Raw genomic sequence first — 5,634 nt, 5'->3', positions numbered from 1 at the left:
GTTTGAGTTTGCATTTGGCCCTGTTGGCTTTGCATGAGCAGGAGCGGGTTATGCAGCACACGGGGCAGGGACAGGCATTTAATGTGTGGATGAAAAGTGAGGGCTGCCAGCAGGGAATACACACTCACAGGCACGTGGGGAAGAGGGAGATGCAGAGACCTTGTATGGGCTCTGTTGTGGGTGTGGATTTGTTAAAGCTGTGCCGATTTCTTACAGGATTTGTTAAAAAGTCTGGTGATTTCTTACAGGATTTGTTAAAAAGTGTGCTGATTTCTTACAGGATTTGTTAAAAAGTCTGGTGATTTCTTACAGGATTTGTTAAAAAGTGTGCTGATTTCTTACAGGATTTGTTAAAAAGTCTGGTGATTTCTTACAGGATTTGTTAAAAAGTGTGCTGATTTCTTACAGGATTTGTTAACAACTGTGATAATTTCTTACAGCATTTGTTAAAAAGTGTGGTGATTTCTTACAGGATTTGTTAACAACTGTGATAATTTCTTACAGCATGTGTTAAAAAGTGTGGTGATTTCTTACAGGATTTGTAAAAAGTGTGGTGATTTCTTCCATTCAAAGCTTTTTGAGTCCCATGGAGCTCTGTGCTTTACCAACCCAGAGGCTCTGTGTTCACAAGCCCTCATCTTCTGACCAACTTTCCATAAGATGCTTCTTGTTTGAGTTTTGGAGGTGCTGTCCATGCACTTGTCCTGTTTTATTTACATTTTTTTTCATGTATTGAGTGTGGAAGAAGCTGCTGGTCCCAGCTGCAAGGGCGTTGCTGGTGTCAGTATTGTAAAAGCATGAGTTTGAAAACCTGAACAGATGCTTGCTCTTTCCCCTTCCCAGAGATCTGCTACCAGGGGAATCATTGCTTTGGACTTAAACCCTCCATATGTGCCCAGAGGTCAATGCTGAAATTTTGGTTACCCTGGAAACCAGGACAAAACTGCTCCAAGCCATTATTGCAATATGGGTCACTCATGGTAAAAAAAGAGAGAGAAAATCCCTCCCCTTCCAACTAAGGTGTTTTCCACAGGGGAACCTGCAGGTTGGAGCGGGTCACAGCTTGTCCTGTCTCCTGTGGGGTGGGAGATGAAGCCCTGAGACTCAGAGCACTTTGCTGGCCCCTGGTTTCCACTGCTGACTGCAGAGGTGGAGGGTGGGACGTTGCACAGTCCTTGGGCAATCCCCTCCTGTTTTGTAAACAGCCACGCTGTGCTCGTCAGTTCTTTGGGAAAAGCGCCAAAATGAGAGGCTAAGCCCATCCTTAGTCCCTGAGAAAGGGAGGAGACATGGGTGCCATATCTGCCATGGGATTTCAGATTGTTTCCTAAACATATTGCAGTGAGGTAAAGTCACACTCATCCCTTTGGAAAAGGGCCAGGTTGAACACTCAGAGATTTCAGTGATTTGCTAATTGTTGGGAAACATGACTGTCTGCAGGAGGTAAGAAACATTTTTTTTTTAATTGTTCTGTTTAAGAACAAATGCAGTTCTAGTTTCAAGGAGTTGACACAGTCTTGTGGGAGAGGGAATTTGGGTGAAAACAGGTGAAAATTACCTTCATATCTCCTCTGAGGTCTTCCCATGGCTTCATGATCCTTCTTTTTTTATTTATTATTGTGTTCCTTGGCATGCTATCAGAGCATTCCATGTCTCTTCCAGCTTGTTTGAAGCATGGAGCCACCCTGCCAAGTCTTTGTGTGATGAAGATCTTCCACATTTAAGGAGCCACCTTAAAACACCACTTACATGTGCTGGCTCCTGCCCACATTCCACCTCTGGAGCCACATCATCTCACCCTCGTTTGCCTTCTCCCAGGATGCAGCTATGTTATATTTATGTTATGTTTTCCCTTCTTTACTTCCCTTGTTGCTGCTTTATTCCTGGCCTCTCACCTTCATTGGTTTACCTCAGTTGCAACCTCTCCAAAATGCTGCTTCTGTAGCAGAAAGGTCCTACAGTGATGGATTTGCTGCTGTACAAGCACCTTGCTGCAGCCTCTTAGCTGGGTGTTCCTTGGGAAGAACACTCTTCCTGCCAGCTATTAGAGGGCAAACCCTAAAAGTGGGGCTGGTTTGCTTTAGATCAGGCTGTGTCTCTGACAGCAGCTTCATTTGAGTTGTGGGAACATCAGTACAGCTGCTATGTCCATGGGAAGTGAAGCTTCTGCTTTTCCTCACATTTCCTTCCTCCCTCCCTGCCCTTCACTGTGCTCAGGCTGTCAGGACACTTGCTGTGCCCTTTGTGCCACTCCTTTTTTGGGGTAACTTCCCTTCTGGTATCTCAGCCCTGCTTCCTGACAGCTTTCCATAGCACCCAGCCTTGTGATCTGCAAAGGGTTAATGCTCTTCCTATGCTTCCCCTGCTTGGTTCCTCCTCTGTTGGAACAAAAATGGTTTTGTCCTGGTTGGTGCAGGCAACTCAAGGCCAAAGAAGTGCTTAAAAAAATCCCCCCAAAACATGCAAACTGAACAGAACTGAGAGAAAAGGAGTGTTTGAATAAATTCTTCATCAGGAACACTGCTTCGGATTTTACTCTGTGCACAAATAAGTCTTTGCTCTCCAAAAAGCACAGAACAACCACCCAGGTTTTGTAGATTGCAATATACAGCCCTCCAAGTGCAGGCAAACCCTGCATCTGGATCTGTCACACCCACTCTTTTGGAATTTATTGCTTTGCAAGTAATGGAAGTGGGCTCTCAGCAGTGCAGACAATTAACATCCTGTGTTATTCTCCTGGCAAATGCCATAAAAATGTTAAAGTCTGGGAGCTGATGTCTAAAGCTTGCCATGAACAAACCCCAGGGAGGGTTTGCATTTTCTCTTTGGGTAATTGTACACAAGAACTTTGCCACGGCTTACAGGAGCTGGGTCTGCACTTTCTGCTGCAGCCATTGCAACATTTTCCTGTCATCTAGTGTCAAGTCATGGCAGTGAAACCACAAACATGAGGCTCAGGAGTCTTGGCACGGTCAGTGCCCGTGGCAGTGCTCTCAGTATTGACAGAAAGCAGGTCTGCTACGCAGCTTTTTGCTCTTATGGTATGGTTTTCCCTCAAAGCAGGGATCTGTAATCTCTCCAGATCATCATTAGAGCTGCCCCTTGTTTCAAGCTTTCCCAGAGTGTCACAGCAGTGCTGCAGGGGCTCGATATTTAATCATGCTTCAGCTGTGGCACTGAGTCCCCAGACCAACCTTTCTTGTGTCCAGTTTAAAAAGTCTGAGCTCTGCAGTGCTCCATGCCCTACACACCTTTCATGTTTGATAGTCTGAATAAATCCTTGCCCTACAGCGGACTCATTAAGAGAAGTGGGGGAGAAGAGGTAGAATAAGCAGGATAAGTCAAAGCCACAGAAATACAAAACATATGTAAATCAGGCTATGAGACACCATAATAAAGTTGTAATGGAGGGGGAAAGAAAAAGAAAATAAGTCCTATTGTTGCTTCAGTAGAAAAGCCAGCACCAGTCTGAGGTGGCCAATCCACCTTTCTCAGGGCTGTGGGAGGAATTTATACTCCCTCTAAGCAGTGTTCCACACCAAGGCACTGTGGGCACCCTCACCTCCATGGTGCCAGTGAATCCCTGGCTCTGGCCAGCCCAGGGGTGACCGTGGTTCATCCCAGGCAGAAGGACAAGGTGCTGCTGGGCTGTTTGGTGCCAGCCTGCCTCTCTCCAGGGGTCCAGGGAGCTCCACTGTCACTCACTGCCTGCCCATGAATGCTTGGCAGGCGAGGCTGGATGCCTCCACCATCTGTGTGAAATCCTTCCAGCCATTTAGATTAAACAGTAAAATGTAGGGCTCCTAATGACCTGACATAATCCATATGGAGTAGCTGCCACAGATAGTGACTATCTTGACACTGATTAATCACTTCTTCTAGTAGTGTATTTGTCCCTGGTTACTTGACACAGTTCTTCCCTAATAGCTTTGGAATCGTTCCGGGGTGTCCACATGACCTTGGCTTTGGGGAATAGCCCACCTCATGGCACACATGGCCCACTCCAGTGCAGGCCCAGCTGATTTTCATCAAACCAACTTGGACTCTGGCTTTTGGGTTGTTTTTGTGTCCCCTGTGTACACCAGTCTCAGTCCTTCTCTGTAATGGGAAACTCCTCAGCCATGCTGAGCTCTGCTAGGTGCCACCATTGTGTGCAGCACGAAGAGACTGTGATGTCACCTCCATGCCCTTCCTGGACACTCAGAGGCACCACAAGCAACCTGCATTGCAGATCTCCTTGCTCTGCAACTGCAGCTGGAGTCAAACACTGCTCAGACAGAGAGAGAAGTGATGCTGGGTCTTCTTTGGGTCTGACACCCCAAACTGAATGTGCAGTTTCTCAGCCTGAGTGTTGCTCTCTTTTTCAAAGCTGGGAGATCCAGAAGCAGAGGCAGGAGTTCTTCCAGGCTGATCAAGTGTGAGTTGTGGTTTCCCTGGAAGTGTCCAAGGCCAGGTTGGATGGACCTTGGAGCAAGGCAAGGGTTGGAATGAAATGAACTTTAAGGCTCCTTCCAATCCAAACCAGTCTGTGATTCCATTATTAGACCCACTTTGATGCCTTAAGTTTTAACTTTCATATTTTTTTAGATTCTGTCCTCTCTTAGTGTGTGACTGAGCTGCATATAAAGTGTTAGCAAGTTCTCCTCACAGTTCAGTCAGACAAAACAATCCTTTTCCAGCCAGATCACCAAGGACACCATTGCAGCTTTAGGCTCAAGGAATACAAACAACAGTGAACTGAGGAGAGCAAACTGGGAGGAAGGGACTGCATCACCTGGAGCTGGAATTGGACAATTAACCCAAATTTGTAAATGGACCAAAACTTATAAAAGTATGAAAACTCATGACTGGTCGTCCATCTTGTGTCCATCATGGGCAGAGCCACAGCCAGGCTCTTGCACTGCCCAAGGTGTATCCTTTGAAGGCAGTTTAATAAATCCCTGCTTTATTCCTTTAACTCCGCCCAGTCTCTGTTCCAGGTCAGCCTCTTTAGTCATCAACTTCACATGGGGAAGCATCACAAGTGAGAGTTACAGGCATACAGGCTCTCTAGGACCTGTCCTGATGAAATCAGTGTCTCAGCTCCCTCCCCAACCTTGGTGCAGGCTCTGTGTGCTCCTGCACTGCCTCTGTCCTGTGCCTGCCAGGTCAGGCAGGGGCTACTGTGCAAGGCAGTAACTCCCCAGGTTCAGCAAACAATGTGTTTATGGAATGCACAGCAAAAAGATCTTAAAGATGTTTTCAGATTATTCTTTCTGGCATTTTTATTGTAATTTATAGAAATTGTTTTTCCCAGCAGAATGGCTGGGAAAATTCAACTTGCTGTTAAATTTGTGCCACATTTCCTATCACTCTTCCTTTCCACTCGGACAACCTTTCAGACCTGGACAGGTGACTGACTTGCTGAGTATAAGGACTGTCAGTTGAACCCCAAGGATTGGTAACTGCCTGCACTCCCTGAGCCTGGATCCCTCCTGCAGAGTGGCTGATTCCAGCCTAATTCACCACAGGTGACTGCAAGACTGACTCTGTGATAGTTAGGAAGGGACATGTGGCCAGCCCACCTGAGAGCAATGCTGGCTCACCTGGTGCATCCTGAGCTTCTCAAGGACTTTTGGAGCCCCTTGTGGTGCT

The 5,634-nt window shown here is 46.6% G+C and overlaps 1 long non-coding RNA gene across 1 annotated transcript; it reads left to right on the top strand.

Annotated features, from left to right (window-relative positions):
• Positions 1 to 4,241: 4,241 nt before the first annotated feature.
• Positions 4,242 to 4,844, top strand: LOC128798679 (uncharacterized). Its single transcript, XR_008434509.1, has 2 exons — positions 4,242 to 4,417; positions 4,680 to 4,844. It is a non-coding gene; the product is annotated as an uncharacterized LOC128798679 (long non-coding RNA).
• The last annotated feature ends 790 nt before the right edge of the window (positions 4,845 to 5,634 follow it).

Source organism: Vidua chalybeata, chromosome 21, assembly GCF_026979565.1.
Source record: "Vidua chalybeata isolate OUT-0048 chromosome 21, bVidCha1 merged haplotype, whole genome shotgun sequence".
Taxonomy (NCBI): domain Eukaryota; kingdom Metazoa; phylum Chordata; class Aves; order Passeriformes; family Viduidae; genus Vidua; species Vidua chalybeata.
This window is presented reverse-complemented; position numbering and strand designations above follow the sequence as displayed.